This window comes from Narcine bancroftii, chromosome 4 (genome assembly GCF_036971445.1).
Source record: "Narcine bancroftii isolate sNarBan1 chromosome 4, sNarBan1.hap1, whole genome shotgun sequence".
NCBI classification, from domain to species: Eukaryota; Metazoa; Chordata; class Chondrichthyes; order Torpediniformes; family Narcinidae; genus Narcine; species Narcine bancroftii.
This window is the reverse complement of record NC_091472.1, coordinates 6620351-6639732: the sequence shown is the minus strand read 5'-3', so window position 1 is coordinate 6639732 and position 19382 is coordinate 6620351. Positions and strand designations below refer to the sequence as shown.

Sequence of the window (19382 nt, the reverse complement as noted above, 5' to 3'; positions counted from 1 at the left end):
ACTGGGCTGTTAGGGTACTGCAGGGACATGGCTGATTGAAAGGTTGTGCCAAATGGTTCTTGCCAAGTTAAATTTTACATATATATATATTTAAATTGATGCACAGAGCACCTGATGAAACTGTTGGGGCTGGAATTTGCATTGCAGTCATGGGTCAGTGGGACTCGATAAGAAAAAGTGATGTAGAATAGACTAGAGGGGGCGAGTGGCTTGTTTCTGTGCTGTAATTGTTCTATTAAGAAATGGATGTGGTGTTTTGAGGAATATCTGATGCCCAAATGTAAATGTTTTGTGTCCAATGATGGTTTTGGGAGAAGTGGAGGCTCCTGTATTAAAATCCAAGGTCTGTGTTTTTTAGGAAAGTGCACAGTGTTTTTATAAAAAAAGAAAAGGTTGTATTTGTCAAAAATGTGTGGTCTTTTTGAATAAAAACCACAACTTTATTCTGCAATAATGTATACGGTTTTCATTTGAATAACCCAAATTGTGATTTACAAATTGAGACGATGAGATATAGGAGCAGGAGTAGGCCGTGCGGCCCATCAAGTCCACTCCGCCATTCCATCATGAGCTGATCAATTCTCCCACAGACCCACCCCCCTGCTTCTCCACACAACCTTGGTACCCTGACTATTCAGAGAGGTGGGAGTGGAAGAATATGGCAGCAGTGCCGGAGCTCCTGTAAGGACAGCGCTATCAGACCCATGGAGAGCGGAAACACAGCGCTCCGACGTGGGGTCTTACCATCCGGTCCAAATTCTGTTGGATCCATAGAGTCTTTAAAAGGCCTGTAAATTGACCTGGTGGTGGTTTGATTTAAAAATACTGCAGCCGCAGAGACGGCCTCCTGGATCACAGGGCCTCTGATCGGCAGCAGCCAGGAGAGGCTACAGTCTCCGGGGAAGCGGAGGACGGGCACAGGGCACCAGAAAATGGGGAGCCCACCCCACAGTTTAAGAAGGAGATACAGAGGAGGTGCCCCATGGGATGGTGACCACATTGGCAGACCAGAGAGGGGTCCTGCGGTTGAACACACAGGTGGCAAACGATTCAGGGAAAGGAACCTACTCAGACTGTGGTCAAGGGATTCACACCGGGTCGTGGACTGCAGGAGACTGCCTCGAGACTGACCGAAGATACCTGAACCAGGTTGTGCGGGGGTGCCGAACCCGCTGATGGGCTACTAATCATGGTGTGGGTTCAGATTGGGACCTTAAGCTGCTGATGGTTTGGACTGGACTCTGTCTGGCTACAGGAGCTGGTGGGAGGGTTGGAGACGAATTGATGGACACTCAGTGACTCTGAGGGAACTCTCTTTCTCTGGCACTTCAGGCAATTTCTGCCAATGGCAAATCTGTCTGCCCTACAGCAGATCAAAAACAAATTTGAGTAATTTTGCACTGACTTTATTACATGACAATAAATTGAACCTTAACACTTGGAAATGTAAGAGAGATATCTGACCTTCTGTTTTATATACACAGAGAGTGGTGGTGCCTGGAATGCATCGTCGAGGGTGGTGATAGAGGCTGGAACAACCGGGACATTTAAGACTCTTTGACAGGCAGATGTAAGGATAATAGAGGGTTATGGGTGTGAGGTGGGGAGGGGTTAGATTGTTATGGAGTAGGTTTACATCGGTCAGAACAACATCGTGGCTGAAGGCCAGGTCTGCGCTGTGTTCAATGCTGTTGGGCTCATAAGGATGAATCCAACAGTGGCAGTCTGGATGGTGATACAGATGGGGAAAGATGTGGGCTTCGCTGAGGCCCCCTCCTCCCAACAAGGGCTGCACACGATGTACATGGCTGAATGGTAATAGGTAATAGGTTCTCTCATGGTCTTGTGCTTACTTCCGACATGAAGGGAGGGGGCTTGAGCCCTGCTTCCCTATTCCCTCCCAACAACTGATAATATTCCTCGTCGTATTTTTGCAGAATCATTGCAATTAAACTCAGTTTTAATTTCCAGACCTTACTGTGGCATTCCCTTAAAAAGTGATGTGCTGCCATTCAGATCAGAAAGTTTCCCACCGTGGAAACTGGCCCTTTGGTCAAACTTCAGATTTATGGTCAGAGTTACGTGCAGGAAGTCACATACTTGAGATTCTTTTTCCTGTGGGCGAGACACAGTCACCATGTCTTGGTCATGCTGAAACGAACCAACCCAGCGTACGCACGGAAACAAATAAAGAACAATTGGAAACAAATGGTGCAATACAGATTCCGATTTATTGTCAAGTGCACACATGTCATCACATAAAACCCTGAGGTTCATTGTTTTCTCAGAGCCAGACACAATTACCACTTATTAGTAGTCCAAAAATACTGTATATTCTGTAAACAAACTGTTCAATACAGTGGAAAAAAAATGAATAAAGTCCAAACATTTGAACCCTTTAATGAGTCCCAGTTGGGTTTGTTGTTGGATGGTGGAGGGGTAGCAGCTGTTCCTGAACTTCGTGATGCGAGTCTTGCGGAAACTCTAGCTCTTTCCTGATGGTAGCAACGAGAACAGGGAGGCGCAGAGTGTTGTGAATCCTTGATGATCGCTGCTGCTCTCCGACGGCAGCGTTCCCTGAAGATGTTTTCAGTGGTGAGGAGGGTTTTACCTGTGATGTCCTGGGCTGTGTCTTCTACATTTGACAGGGCTTTACATTCAGAGGAGTTGGCGTCCCCGTACCAGACCGTGATGCACACATTCCACCACACATCGCAGAACAATACAGCGCAGGCCTTTCATCCCTCAAAGATGTGCTGACCTATATATTCCTACCTAATAAAGTACTAAACCCTCCCTACACTCTTTCCCTGCCTCCTGACATTTCGGGGTGACTGCCACCCTGAAGCTCCTATCACAAACTTTGCCTCCCTTAAAATCCGACTCCAGCTCTAGGTCCCTACGTCAGTTTGTCAGGAACTGCAGCCTGATGCACCTTTTACAGGTATTGTCATCAGGAACAAATTTGCTATCCCTGACTTCCTACATCCTACAACCAGAGCAATGGACGGCCTTAAACACTGCTCCATTACCGACTCCAAAGTTCATTAAATTTCTCAAAGAAACTCACCTCTCCAGGAGCAAGCTCTTCCTCAGCCTTGAGGGGTTTACAAATTGGATTGTAACACAAGTTTAACCTGCCAATTTGGCAGGTTTTCTTCCTGTGTGCAGGATAATTTGTGGGTAGAATTATAAAAACTGCACAGAAAATGACATCCATGCTTGCGGGGCCTCCAGTGATGTGGTTAGTGTGTGGCGTGTGTAAGGTAAAACATCATGAGATGGGAATGTGTAAGGAGTTACCCTGTACAGGGCTGTAACAAGAAGGGGAGGTGTCCTTGTACTCCTGTTAGGTAAAACATCATGAGATGGGAATGTGCAGGGCTGTAACAAGATGTGAATGCATCCTTGTACTTACAAGATAAGAGAGACATTGATGGATTGAGAGGCAGGAAGCTAGCAGGGAAAGGATAGCAACAGTTTTAGTCATTGGACAAGTAATGATATGATGATGTTCTAAGCACATATCCAAGGGTATAAAAAATCACCATTTTGCTGATAACGGCAGAATGCATTCTCCGACTAACATGGTTAGTCGCAAGTGTTACAATCCGGTAATAAAGAACAAAGAACCCTGATTTCGACTCAGCCTGGTGTTTGTCTCACTCATTCATGAACAAAGCAGACCTAACACGTGTCACTGACCATTCCTTAAAAGAGGGGTGTGCGCCCCTAAATTGCCACTTCGGTAACGTGGTGAGTGACGTGTCATGCACACACCGTGCCACCTGAGGTCCCACAGTGAATCCCCTGTTCCTTGCGTTGACCTCCAAAACATGTGGTCTGGGTGGGTGCAGAATCGGGACGGAGTGGAGCGCTGTTGGGGCTAGGCCAAGCTTGGAGTTCGAATGCTGTCAGAGCTGGAAGATGAACACAGGATCAGGCCAAAGTGGCAACGCTGTCGATGCCGGGGAAGAACGCTGTCGGGGCCAGGGGAGAGAATGCTGTCTGCACAGCTATCGGGCCAGCAGACAAATGTTGTTGGATTGGTGGTGAGTAGAGTGGGTTGTCAGGGGAGGATAGTGCGCCAGTGGGGAATGGTGTTGTGGGAGGTGCAATGGCTGATTTCTTACCCATAATCCACAATGCTCCAGGTACCGCTCTGACGTTCCTGTTCCGTGGAAGATTATGGGTAAGTACATTAGCATTGATGTCATTTTATGTGCAGATTTAAAAGAAATTCAAACCACCAATTGGACTGTGCACAGGTAGATAGCCTACCAAATTGGCAGGTTAAACTCACATTACAATCTAATTTGTAAACCTCTACTGTATAACCCTGAGTTGATTTTAAAGGCACTTACCCTCAGGAGGCTCCCAACAAGCCCATCTCACTCACCTCTCTCACCTCCTCTTAGTCAGTCAATGGCCCCGAGAAGATTGCATCCGTAGAAATTTACCAGGGTTTCTGGTATCATTCCAATCCTCCGCATATTCTCTGCACCTTTAGGGCCCAGTTAATCTAGGGCTGCTACAATTGACGGCCGTTTGAAACAGGAGGATGCCATGTCCTGCTGGAGTGAGATGTTGAAGATTCCTGTGAATTACGTTGGCAAGTTTGTCTGCACAGAGTTTAATCTCTCTAGAAAACCACAGCTCCCATGAACATTTGGCCTTGCCTTTTGTCCTGACAGGAATATAAAGATTCTGCACTCTCAATATCTCACCAACTCTCCACAACATCCTTTCCAGAAAAAAAAATTAGCTGTAACTACTCTCTGCAATTCTCTTCTCATCTCTGCAAATCTCTTCAAATCTGGCTTTCCACCACTCAAATACCTTCATCTTTGGACCAGACCTATCCCTTTCCAGAATTCAACTGAAACTAATGGAGATATGATCACTGTTTCCTCAGTGCTCCCCAACACACACCTCCATCACCTCTGCTATTCCATTCCCCAACAGTAGATCTAACACTACCCACTCTCTAGTCGGTACCTCAACATATTGATGCAAAATGCAATCCCGCACTCATATTACAAACTCGAAGCCATCCAGCCCACTCACTGTCTGTGACCCCGAATCTATGTTAGGAAAATTGAAATCCCCAACTAACTCCACCCTGTCCTAACTGCACATCCCAGCTATTTCCCTACACATTTGCTCTTCTAGTTCCCTCTCCCCATTTGACGGTCTATAATACAGCCGTATAAGCGTAACCTCACCTCTTTTCCACCCACACTGCCTCCATTGACAAGCCCTCCAATCTATCACGCCTCAGTACTGCTGTAATATCCTCCTTGTTAGGTAATGCCATACCCCCCTTACTCCTTCAATTCGATCACACCTAAAGCAGTGAAATCCCGGAATATTTAACTGCCAATTACAACCCTCCTTCAGCCACGTCTCACTATTCAGCACCACGTCATACTGCCAAGTGTCTATCCACACCATCAGCTCATCCCCCTTCCTTACAACACTCCTTGCATTGAAGTCAACGCATCACAGAGATTTCCTGCATTTTCCCTCTGACTATTCCCCATTCTGCCATCCACACTATTATTTGTTACTAACCTCCATTCCCCATCTCAAAGCATCTTGCTCTTTCCTCCTCAATCAACTGCTGTTCCACCCCCAAATTTTGTGAATAAGACTTATCCCTTATCCCTTCACCTACAGTACCTCTCTCTGCTGTCCTTCCTTATGTGGACCCCTTTCCCCAACCATACTAATTTAAAGCCTCTCCCCGGTAGTCCTAGCAATCACCCCTTCCAGGAAACTGTGACCTCTGGGATTCAGATGTAACCCGTCCTTACTGTATAGGTCCCATCTATCCCAAAAAAGGTCCAAGTTATCCAAGAACTTATAACCCTGACTTCTACTCAACCCCTTTAACCACGCATTCCCCCTCCACCTGATTCTATTTCTGCCCTAACTATCACGTGGCACAGGAGGTAATCCAGAGATTACTTCCTTTATGGTCCTTCTTCTAAGCTCAATACATAACTGCCTATATTCATCCTTTAGGACCACATCCTACTTCCTCCCAATGATGTTGGTATTAACATGTACCACGATCTCTGATTCCTTACCTTCCCCTTTCAGGATGTCATGGACTCATGACTCACGTAGTTATTCCCCGGACACTGGCACCAGGGAGGAAAATCACCATTATGACTTCCCACATCTGACATTCTGAGCAGCAAACTGCCCTCACACTCATCCCACCTCTTTCTTCTCTCACGTTACAAGAAAAAAATAAAAAGATATATAAAATTTAATGTGACCATCTTACCTTAGCCCTGATATGCTCATCGAATCCTCCAGCAGAAGATTCATACCACATCCGGCAGGAGATCCATACCACATACGGCAGGAGGTCCATACCGCATCTGGCAGGAGGTCCATAGCACATCTGGCAGGAGATCTGTACCACATCTGATAGGATGTCCATACCACATTGGCAGGAGATCCAAACCACTACTAGTAGGATGTCCATACCACATCCGGCAGGAGATCCATGCCACATCTGACAGGAGGTCCATGCTACATCTGGTAGGAGGTCCATACCACATCCGGCAGGAGATCCATACCACATTTGGCAGGAGGTCCAAACCACATCTGGTAGGTGTTCCGTACAACATCTGGTAAGAAATCCTTACCACATCTGGCAGGAGATTCATGCCACAACTGGCAGGAAGTCTATACTACATGCGGTCGGAGGTCCGTATCACATCCAGCAGGAGGTCCATTCCACATCCTTGAGGTGGATCGTTATTTTTATGATTCTTTTTCAATATTTTCAATGGCCTTTACAAAAATAGTAAACAAATAGAAGCAATTAAACAATGGTAATATATAAAAAGGAATATGCAGATAAACAAAGTTATATAATGAAAGTAAATCTATTAAGTACAACCACAACATCATAACATGTAAATCAGCAATAAAGGTGGGAAACACTTAAACAATTAGAGCATATGGTTAATTGTAAACAATTTTAAAACATACATATTATACCATACTAAGAATACCTTCCCTTGTCTTCTGAAGTCTCTGGCATGTACATATAGTTTCACTACCATTAAAAGAATTCTCAATCTCGCAAATCAAGGTCCAGGTGATAAAATAATTTCCAAAAATAATGAATTAAAGGACCCCATATAAATAGAAAGTTTAAATATGAAACAGTGGAAGAACATCTGATTTTATACAATGTTAGGCATGCGACCGTATCAGATAGCCATTGAGTATTTGAAGGAGGGACAGCATCTTTCCATCTCTTCAACATTTAACGTCTAGCAACAGTGGGGAAAAAGAGACCACATGGGATTGAGACATAGTTAAATTCAAATAGGTTTTCTCAGTTAATCCAAAAAAGCCCAATTAATGGATAATGTATTAAACAAACTTTGAGAACTAAAAGTTTCTCTTCACCACCTGTAGCTTGCCCTTCAGCACCATTATTCCCTCAATGCTGGCCAAGAAGCTATTAACTCTAGCCCTCTGTACCCCACTCTGCCATTGGATCCTTGACATCCTCATCAGAAGACAAATCAGTGCAAATTGGAAACAAAATCTCCTCCCCACTGATTAACAACACGGGTGCATTCCAAGGATGAGTGCTTAACTCACTGCTCTACTCATTATAAACCCATGACTGTGTTGTCAGGCACAATTCCATTGCTATCTTCATGTTTGCGAATAACTGCATAATTGTTGTCAGAATCACAAATGATAATGAGAACGTTTACAGGAGGAATATAGATCAGCTGTTTGAATGTGTTACAACATCAACCTTGCCCTCAATGTCAACAAAACAGAAGAGATGATTGTGGACCTCAAGGGGACTTCAGCAGAACATGACCCATTCCTCATGAAGGGCTCAGTAGCACAGATTTCCAAATTCCTGACTGTTAACATCTGTTCTGGAGCTCCATGTTGATGTATTCCCAAGGAAGGCTCGCCAGTGAATACACTGTTTAAAGTGTCTGAGCAGAATCAGTATGTCATGGAAGAAACTCATTAACCTCCACAGGGGTACTGAGGACAGCATTCTGAGTGATTGCATCAATGCCTGGTAGGGAAGCTCCAACTCTCTTGGAAAAGATAAACTCCAGAGGGAGGTTAATTCAACCTGTGATATCTCCGGCAGGAAGCCCATTCCACATCTGGCAGGAGGTCCACTCCACATCCAACAGGAGGATCATTCCAAATCTAGTTGGAGGTCCATTTCACATCCAGCAGGAGGCCCATTCAACATCTAGCAGGAAGCTCATTCCACATCCAGCAGCAGATCCATTCCACATCCAGCTGGAAGTCCTTTCCACATCCAGCAGGAGGTCCATTCCACATCTAGCAGGAGGCCCATTCCAAATCAAGCAGGAGGTCTATTCCACATCCAGCAGGAGATCCATTCAACATCCAGCCGGAAGCCCTTTCCACATCCAGCAGGAGGTCTATTCCACATCCACCAGGAGCCCCAATCCACATCTAAAAGTGTCCATTCCACATCCAGCTGGACATCCATTCCACATCCAGCAGGAAGCCCATTCCTCATCAGTAGGATGTCCATTCCACATCCAGCAGGAGGTCCATTCCACAACCAGCAGGAAGTCCATTCCAAATCTAGTGGGAGGTCCATTCCACATCCACCTGGAAGTCCATTCCACATCCACCTAGAAGTCCATTCCACATTCAGCAGGACGCCAATGCACATCTGGCAGGAGGACTATTCCAAATCTTGCATTTGGGAGGATGCCCAATTTTTATGTTTCTTTTTCAATAATTTAATTGGCCTTGACAGAAAAAGGAAACAAATAGAAGCCATTAATCTATGGTAATATACAAAGAGGAATATGCAGATAAAAAAAAAAACTGTTGTATAACAAATTAAATCTATTGTGGATAAGCTCAATATCATAACATTCAAACAGAAATAAGGGTGGGAAACGCTTAAACAATTATAACATGGTGAATTGAAAACAGTTTCAAAAAGTACATATTATACTGTATTCCAAATTCTATTCCTTTCCCATCTGAAGTTCTCTGAAATGTCCATATAATTTCACTAGCATTAAATGAACACCTAAACTCAGAAAGCAAGGTGGTAAATGATCTTATAAGATACGAAAATAATGAATAAAAGGACCCCATAAATATAGAAAGTTTAAATGTGATTCAGTGGAAGAACATCTGAGTCTAGACAAAGTTAGGCACGCCACCATATCAGATAGACAGTGAGTATTTGAAGGAGGGACAGCATCTTTCCATCTCATCGCAACAGTGGGGAAAAAGAGGCCACATGGATTTGAGATGTTGTTAAATTCAAATAGATTGTCTCTGTTGATCCAAAAATGGCAATTATAGGATTACGTATCAACCGTATCTCGTCCTTAACTACCATTTTTCCCTTAGTGCTGGACAAAAAGGAAAACCTCTAGCTCTCTTTACCCCATTCTTCAACTGGATCCTTGACATTCTCATTGGAAGACCACAGTCAGTACAAATTGGAAACGATGTCTCCTCCCCACTGATTCTCAACACAGACACACACCAAGGATGAGTGCTTAACTCACTGCTCTACTCATTCAACCCATGACTGTAAGGTGATGCACAATTCCATTGCTATGTACATGTTTGCTGTTCACTCCACAATGGTTGTAAGATGGTTATAACATGAATGTGTGCCCCAAATCCCAGAATTTCATGACGTGTCCTTGACAATAAATTCTGATTCTGAATCTGAAAACCTTTGAGAGATATCTTGACTAGAAAGGAGAGAGAAGAATGGGACTAAAGCACATTTACCAAACTACCTTGTTCATTCGGAGGCCCATTCCACATCTGGCAGGAGGATCATGCTTTTTATGTTTCTTTTCCAATATTTTCATTTGCCTTTACAGAAACAGGAAACAAATAGCCACCTTTAATCAATGCTAATATATAAAAGGGAATATGCAGATAATAAACAGTTGTATAATAAAAATCAGTCTGTTACATATAACCACAATATCTTAATATGTAAACAGAAATAAAGTTGGGAAATGTTTAAAAATTATAACATAGGGTTAATACAAAATTTTTTAAAAGGGAACATCATACTTCACTCCAAATTCCTTCTCCTTCCCTTCTGAGATTCTCCTGTTAGTGTATATCATTCCACGGGCATTGAAAGAAAACACAAACTCACAAAGCAAGGTCCAAGTGATCTTATAAGTTACACAAACAACGAATAAAAGGATCCCTTAAAAATAGAAAGTTTAAATGCGATTCAGAGGAAGAACATCTGAGTCTAGACTGTCACATTTGTGGCCCAAAATGTGAAATTAATAACACCATCACCACATGCTTTACCAGTTGAACATCTCCGTGTCTTTATTTTCCTGCTTCCTTTATTCCACCATTTCGCGCCCCCCTACCTCCAGTGCATACCATCTGACTTCCGGTCAGGATAATACATATCATGCATATTCATTATCACGACATCCCTCCTTTCACCAGAAATAAACTTTATATCTTTATGTTTAAATGTAAACACTTTAACACTATCAATAGCATTTTTCTGCCTTCTGAACCAACAAAACAACTTCAAATTCAAAACAAAACCAACTTCAAATTCCCTCTTCACAAAATGTAACATAAACATGTTATAACCCAATGTAATATAATAGCTCATCTGTTCTTCTGTAATTATACTAATACAATGCTCACCTCATATGCAAAATGTAAACATTTAAATTTATACACCTCACATGTTTAAATTCCAATACTTTTGTTTTTTTTTCATGTAATACCAAATAGTCGACTAAACAAAAATGCAATTCATACAGTACTCATACATGTACTTTATGATGTATTGATCAAATCACTGTCCAAATGTTCCCATTATCATTTCTCTTCCTTGGTGAGCAACATTACTGCGCTTCATTGAAACTCATTCCAACTATCACAAACTTTCACTTTCGTGATAATGCGGGCGCGATTAGAAATATGGCACAAAATCTTCATATCGCTTAGGTGGTTTTCTGTCCCGTCTCGGCCTTCCTGCAATGCTACTGTCGCAACTTGGTTGTTCACCCTCAGCACCGGAAACACTGCTCGCTGCAGCCTCTGGTGTTTCTGGTACTCTGGCCACTTCATCGGGAATGCTGGTAACTACCTCTGGAACATCAGCTGGTCCCTCAGGTTGAGCATCTCGTATTGGACTTCCAACCACTTCACTTGGTGTCACTCTGGATTGGTACTTTTTGACACCAGACACATTTGTACAGGACTCCAGCTGGAGACTTGACTGTCACCATACTGCCGCTTCTGGATACAACAGTGCAGGGTTGAAGGTAATAAGGTGTGTCTAGCTTACCACCACTCTCTTGCCTCACCAGAACATTATCTCCAGGCATGATATCTGAGTACCTGGCCCCACGCCTCGAGTCTGTGTACTGCTTTGCTGCTCCCTTCTTTTCAGCATCGTGAACCCTCATCTCCTGGTCGTCCCTGATTTCCTTTATTTCGGGCATTTTTGTGCGGAATTTCCTCCCGAAAAGTACTTCTGCAGGACATTTTCCGGTGGTTGCATGAGGCGTTGCCCGATAGACAGCTACATAGGATAGCAATGCTTCTCTCCAGTTCTGTCCTTCTGCATGAGCAATCCGTAATCGTTTTTCGATGGACTGATTTTGTCTCTCTACTTCCCCATTGGCTTGCGGCCATTTCGGAGTTACTTTATGATGGTGGATACCTGTGGTCCTCATGTATTCAGCAAATGTCTCTGAGATGAACTGTGGACCATTGTCAGAGTATAGCGTAACAGGCAATCCATATCTTGCGAAGATCTCTGCTAATGCTTGTATTGTTTTTTCAGTGGTCGTTGACCTCATCACAGAGTACTCATCGTATCTGCTGTAGTAATCTACCACTACCATGACTGACTCACCAGTTGGTAAAGGTCCGAGAAAATCAACAGCTACATCGATCCTCGGTCCTGTCGGGAGTTGCGTACTCCGATTCGGCTCTGGAGGATTACTCCTACTTGTGAGTTGACACCCATGGCAGGTTTTGACAAATTTATCTGCGTCTTTATCACAACCTGGCCACCATACTTTACTCCTGAGGTTTTGCTTGGTACCAACAATACCTAGGTGTCCTTCATGAGCTAAGGATACGATCTTCGGTCTCAACCTCTGTGGTATCACCAATCTACACCCCCTCAATACACACTGCCCGATGCAACAAAGTTTGTCTCTAATGGGAACATATGCCTTGTGAATGCACTTGTCCCATTTTCCACTTTGGATACATTTTCTAACTTCCATGAGTTCTGGGTCATGTTGGGACTCTCTCTCAACTTCCCTCATTGTCACAGCTTCCGGTGTCGACTGAATAGCTACGAAGCGTACAAAACTCTCTGCTTCTGTCCCCAATTCTGACTTGGATTGTGGGCATCCATCTTTCAATAATCTGGACAGCGGATCATCAATGTTTGCTTTCCCGGCAATGTGAACTACTCTGTACTTGTACGGTTGGAGTCTGAGCACCCATCGTTCTATCCTGGCACACGGTTTGGACCTGGCGGTTTAGATCACCTCCAATGGTTTATGGTCCGTGATGAGTTCAAATTCAATGCCATACAAATATGCATGGAACCTCTCACAGGCCCATACAAGTCCGAGTGCTTCTTTCGCTGTCTGAGAATATCTCCTTTCCACATCTGTCAAATATCTGCTGGCATAGGCAATGATTCTTGGTCCCACATCACGCATCTGGACCAACACGGCTCCTAAACCAACAGGACTAGCATCCGCTATGACTTTGGTTGGTGCAGCCGGATCATAATACCCAAGAGTATCGGCATTCGTCAGACTTTGTTTCAGAGCTGTGAATGCTTCCTTCTGCTCATAGCCAAAATGGAATGGTACACCTTTCCTGGTTAGTTTCCTCAGTGGTTCTGCCACTGTAGCAAAGTTAGGGATGAACTTTGCGCAATAATTGACCAATCCCAGGAAACTCCTCACCTCCGTTGCGTTCTGAGGTGCACGTGCATCTGCAATAGCCTTCACCTTGGCCTCTGCTGGGTTTAGTCCTTCCCGTGTAAGTCTGTGTCCCATGAAGTCCATTTCTGACACACCGAACTGGCACTTGTTTCCATTCACGGTAAGGCCTGCCTCCTGTAGTCTAGATAGTACACGCCTCAACCATCTGTCATGCTCTTCCTTTGTAGCCGCATGGACTATGATGTCATCAGGAATGTTGGCAACTCCAGGAATGCCTTGAGTAACTCGATGGATTTCATACTGGTAGATCTCAGAAGCTGCATTGATGCCGAACGATAGTCTCTTGTACCAGTACAATCCACAGTGAGTCACAAATGTTGTCATGTCCCTGGATTCTGGGTCCAGCTCTAATTGATGATAGCCCCATTTTAAATCAATTTTTGAGAACACCTGACTGATAGTTAACTCCTGAAGTACTTCCTCCACTGTTGGTATGGGGTGTCGTTCTCGAATTATAGCTTCATTGACCATCCTCATATCAACAACCAGTCTTATGTCACCATTTGGTTTGGGCACGATCACTACTGGGCTGACCCATTGTGTTGAATGTTCTACAGGTTCAATAATGTCTTGCGCGATCAACTCTTTGATTTTGGCCTCGACTTTCCCACGAAGTCCAAATGGAGTTTTGCGCACTGGTTGCGCCTTGGGTTTGACTGTTTTGTCCACTGCTAGCTTTAGTTGTCGACCTTTCATCTTTCCTCTTCCCTTCTTTAGCTTGGCTTCGCGGACGAAGATTTATGGAGGGGGTAAATGTCCACGTCAGTTTCAGGCTCGTTTGTGGCTGACAAGTCCGATGTGGGACAGGCAGACACGGTTGCAGTGGTTGCAGGGGAAAATTGGTTGGTTGGGGTTGGGTGTTGGGTTTTTCCTCCTTTGCCTTTTGTCAGTGAGGTGGGCTCTGTGGTCTTCTTCAAAGGAGGTTGCTGCCCACCAAACTGAGGCGCCAAGATGCACGGTTTGAGGCAATATCAGCCCAATGGCGGTGGTCAATGTGGCAGGCACCAAAAGATTTCTTTAGGCAGTCCTTGTACCTTTTCTTTGGTGCACCTCTGTCATGGTGGCCAGTGGAGAGCTCACCATATAACACGATCTTGGGAAGGTGATGGTCCTCCATTCTGGAGACGTGACCCACCCAGCGCAGCTGGAACTTCAGCAGCGTGGACTCAATGCTGTCGACCTCTGCCATCTCGAGTACTTTGACGTTAGGGATGAAAGCGCTCCAATGAATGTTGAGGATGGAGCGGAGACAACGCTGGTGGAAGCGTTCTAGGAGCCGTAGGTGATGCCGGTAGAGGACCCATGATTCGGAGCCGAACAGGAGTGTGGGTATGACAACGGCTCTGTATACGCTTATCTTCAGTTGGTTGTTTTTCCAGACTCTTTTGTGTAGTCTTCCAAAGGCGCTATTTGCCTTGGCAAGTCTGTTGTCTATCTCGTCGATCCTTGCATACTCCTTGGAAAACTGAGGGGAATTCTTGCTTCATATCCTCGTATGACTGAACTGAATTGACACGAGCTCCAATATGAAGTATTGCCAGGTCGTGCACCATGTGTCTACTCAGCAATGGTTCTCCCCTCTCGTCTATGACAACAAACTCTGCTTCGGTGTACTTGTCACCAGCTTCAACAGTCGCAGTGAAACATCCAATGGTCTGCAATGGCTTGGTTGCTGTGTATGGATACAGTTTCTTTGAACACTTCTTTGATGTACAAATTATCTTTTTTTTTCAATTTCTCCCATAAATGTCGGTCAATTACATTACTGCCTGAGTCTACAATGACTGGAACTGTCACACCACCAATTATCACTGGGACTTTCTCATGATGGTCATCATTCAATGTAAACTGATAGTATTTCTGCCCATCCTGGTTGTCGTCATCATCGTCACTTTCTGGGTCACCTTCGATATGGCGAATAGTGCCTTTCTTTCCAGGAGACTTTCTTTTCCCCCAAGCTTTGCCCTTAGAAGCTGTACTCTTCCCATTCTGGTTTGCATTTGACTTACTTTTGCACTTCTTTGCAAAGTGGTCCTTACCTCCACACTTTCTACAAACTTTGCCTTTTGCTGGGCAGCATGGGTCTTTTCCAAAATGACCTCTGTTTCCACATCTGTAACACTCCAAGTCATGTGTCGGCATATTTCTTGGCTGGCTATGGTTATGCGAGAGCCTATTTACTTGTTGACCAATTCTGTCTTTATTGGGCTGGCTTGAGTTGTCTTTCAGTTTCATGGTATGAAATTGCCCCTCAACAGCCTCTAATGCAGCAGCCATTGTTAAAGCATTGGTAAGTTTCAACTCACCCCCTTTTTCCAGCAGTCGCCTTCTGAGTTTGTCTGATCTGCAGTGCTGCACAACTTGATCCAATAACTGGTTGTCCAAATCAGCTACCACGTAATTGCATCCCACAGCCAGTTGTCGCAATCTCGTCATGTACTGGGCAACCGTTTCTCCATCTTCTTGTTTTGTTTTGCGAAACAAATGGCGTTGAAATGTAGAATTCGGTGTCACCATATAGTGTGCATTCAATGCATCTACGGCTTTCTGGTATTCCTCCTTCCTTCCAGTATTCAAAAGCGTCTTAAAAGTTTCCCGAACTGCGGGTCCTGCGGTGAAGAGAAGTAACGCCCTCCGCTGCGCTTTCTGTTCCTCCGTACTGCTATCGAGAAATAGGCCACGACTGTCGGCATAGGCTTCAAATTCTTCCAGCCATGCCTTCCACTTCACACTCACAGTGCTTGCATCACCCGTCGGGTCAAAATGAGGAACACCTCGAAGTGCTGGAAACTCAGCTCCTGTGACTGCCATGAAGAAAACCTTCCAGCTCAAAACCACCGATTCAAAATCCAAAATGTTTATCACCTTTAAAATCTAAAATGTTTATCCTCGTCGCCAATGTCACATTTGTGGCCCAAAATGTGAAATTAATAACACCATCACCACATGCTTTACCAGTTGAACATCTCCGTGTCTTTATTTTCCTGATTCCATTATTCCCCCATTTCGCGCCCTTCCTACCTCCAGTGCATACCATCTGACTTCCGGTCAGGTTAATACATATCATGCATATTCATTATCATGACATAGACAAAGTTAGGCACGCCACCATATCAGATAGACAGTGAGTGTTTGAAGGAGGGACAGCATCTTCAAACTCAGCAAGATTGAATGTCTAGGAACAAGGGAGGCAAAAGAGACCACATGGGATTGAGACATAGATAAATGCAAATAGATTGTCTCAGTTGATCCAAAAATGACAATTATAGGATTAGGTGTCAGATTGACCCTCAGAACTAAAGATGGTCTTGAACACCTGTCGCTCGTCCTTCGATACCATTTTTCCCTCAGTGCTGGTCAAGCAGCTACAAACTCTCGGCCTCTCTATCCCTCTCTGCTAATGGATCTTGACATATATTTATTTATTTTCCATTTGTGTCAAAATGTACAATATTTATCCATAATAAAATCTAAATAACAAAGTAATAGAGTTTTTATATATTTTCTCCCCCCACCCACCCTCCTCCATTTCCACAAAAGTGGGAAAAAAGGAAAAACAAAAGGCTGTCTAATAAACCTATCTCTTTTAATTAAATAATTGCAGTTTACGTAATTATAATCTTAAGGCATAACTAATGAGGGCCGGTTGGATGGGCAGGCGTGGCGGATACTGCAAGTAAATTCGTAGCAGTAAAATCCATCCAAATCTTATCAAACTTTTCTGGTTGATTTTGTAAATTATACGTTATTCTCGCTAATGGTATACAATTTAATAATTCCGGTCGCCATCTATTCAAGGGGAGGGGAAGTCATGTGATGAAGTAGTGTCTGTTTGGGGAAAACCAGCCCTCTACAGAGAAAAGGAAAAAAGAAGAAAAAAAAAAGCTGAATAAAGAAAATTTAGAGAAACTGCAAGATAAATTAAGCAAGAAGACACAGAAGATGGCTCCAAAGAAGGAGAAGATGAGAGCGATAGAAAGAGGAAAAGAAAGAAACACATCAGAAAGAAAAGAGGAAGGCCTTACCTGCACACGGGAGCAGGGAGCTCCCATCAAGAAGATTCAGGATTGTTTTGAAAAGGGACAGTTTCTTTCTTTCAATCATTTGAGGGGAAAATATGGAGCCCCTGTAAATTCTTTATTTGTGTATTAACTTTGAGCTTTGAGAAGGCATAATTAGGGAATGGATATGAGTTTACCTGACTTAATGAAGTTTGAATCTTTGAATTCTTTTGCACCAAAAAGGGCTTTATTTCAGATATTTATAGGTTGTTACAAAAGAATACAGAAAAGCCGAATTTGGTGAGATCTAGAAATAAATGGGAAAGTGATTTATCTCATGATATACCCCAGGAAGATTGGGAGGTTGTGTGTTGTGAAAGGATAACTAAATTGACCAATGTAAAGTTTGGTTAATTATAATGTTAGTCATCTGTTGGATCTGATTCTTGAGAAATTGAAAAAATATGGATTTAGTGATTCGATTTGTGCTTTAGATGTGGGTTGAATATTGGAACTTTTTTCATGTAGTCTGGTCTTGTGATAAGGTACAACCATTTGGGGAAATATAAAAGTATTTTTTGAGAAATTATTTAAGATTAAATTACCGTTAGACCAAGAGAATTTTTTGTTGGGTTATATGGTTTCTTTGACTGGTTTGGGGTTGGACAAGTTTCAGATTGCTTTTGTTCATTTAGCGTGATCAGTGGCAGGGAAATGTGTAGCTATTACTTGGAAATATAATGTAGAAATTAATATAACTCATTGGCAAAATGAATTGAGATCTTGTACAGGTATTATATGGAGAAAATAACATAATTTACATGATAATTATTCTACTTTTGTTCCAATGTGGTCGCCTTATTTAGAGTATATGGGTTTAGAAATATCTTTAAATGCTGTGTTGTTTATTCATATTTGTAAATTTTTTTGGTTCCCCTTGCGGGGCTGGCTGAGGTTGGTTGGGGAGCAACGAGGGAGAGTTGTTTGATGATTTGTTTATTGTATTTTTTATGTAATTCTTTTATATTATTCTTAATAGTTTCAAATTAAGTTTAAAAAAATCGCCCGTCCCCTGGAGGCGGTAAGTGTCCATCAGGATGACAAACCTCTCCCGGAACGGACTGCAAAAATGGCTCACAGAGCCAGAAAGATATTAGATAGAAGACGCCAAAAGTTAGTTATCCCTTCACAACACACAACCTCCCAATCTTCCTGGGGTATATCATGAGATAAATCACTTTCCCATTTATTTCTAGATTTCTCCAAATTCAGCTTTTCTGTATTCTTTTGAAACAACCTATAAATATCTGAAATAAAAGCCCTTTTTGGTGCAAAAGAAATCAAAGATTCAAACTTCATTAAGTCAGGTAAACTCAAAAGGAGATGGGCCCAGTGGCGGGACACAACCAAAACAACTGAGAGAGCCGGGGAGACAACATTGAGGGAAGAGGAGGCACTAAGAGGACAAGAGAAGGAGCCAAAGAAGGAAGAAAAACAAAAAGACAAAGACTCGCACGGAAAGCAGAAGGTAAAAAAGATAAGCAGCTTATATTTAAGGATTATGTTGATGAACAAATGAAGAATTTGTGACAGAATTTAATATAATTAAAAAAAATGGAAAATGCAGAAGGCAGAATGCAGAGAATGGAACTGGCTGTGGAAGATATAGGATAAAGAGTAGACAAAGTGGAAGAAAGAGAGGCAGTTGTGGAAATAGAGATGAATGTACCAAGAGAAAAGCTTGGTTGTCTGGCAAGTAATCAAAGACAACCCAATACGGGGGTGGGGGGGATGGTTAAAGTTATTTCGGTTAGGCGTAAATTTTGAGTTAATCCACAATAACCCTGGAGAAACGATCACCAACAACAGGAATAGGTTGCAATGGAGCTACTGGAGGACACTTGTTTGGTTTCCCCACAACCTAACAAACGTTACATGTCCAGCACCAATTTACAACATCTTTCCTCAAACCAGTCCCAAAAAAAATTCTCTCAAAATCTCATGCATGCTTTTCCTTCCACCAAGATGACCACCCAAAGGTATACTGTGTACAACATTTAAAATTTCATGCCGGTAATTTCTAGGAAGAACCACCTGATGAATCACCACCATCCTCCCCACTCTTCATTAACAGGAATACCAAGAAGTCTCCATTTTATCAACAATTCACTCTTCATGGAATATCCCCAAGCCATTTCTTTACTCTCCTGTTCAGTTACTGCTTTGTCCCTTAAGACAACAAGATCTGTATCTGATTTCTGCTGTTGAATTCATACTTTCCTTGTCAAAGAGAATTCTTTACTCTCAAAATTACCCTGCTCTTTCAAAA

At 43.1% G+C, this 19382-nt stretch overlaps 1 long non-coding RNA gene across 1 annotated transcript in view; it reads right to left on the bottom strand.

Annotated features, from left to right (window-relative positions):
• Positions 1-2229: 2229 nt before the first annotated feature.
• The window catches only part of LOC138760303 (uncharacterized), a 28289-nt gene continuing 11136 nt past the window's right edge, over positions 2230-19382 (bottom strand). The window contains exons 2-4 of the long non-coding RNA XR_011355526.1: positions 9819-9897; positions 8138-8798; positions 2230-6810 (exon numbers count right to left, since the gene is read on the bottom strand). This is a non-coding gene — a long non-coding RNA (uncharacterized lncRNA). The remainder of the gene's footprint in view (positions 6811-8137; positions 8799-9818; positions 9898-19382) is intronic.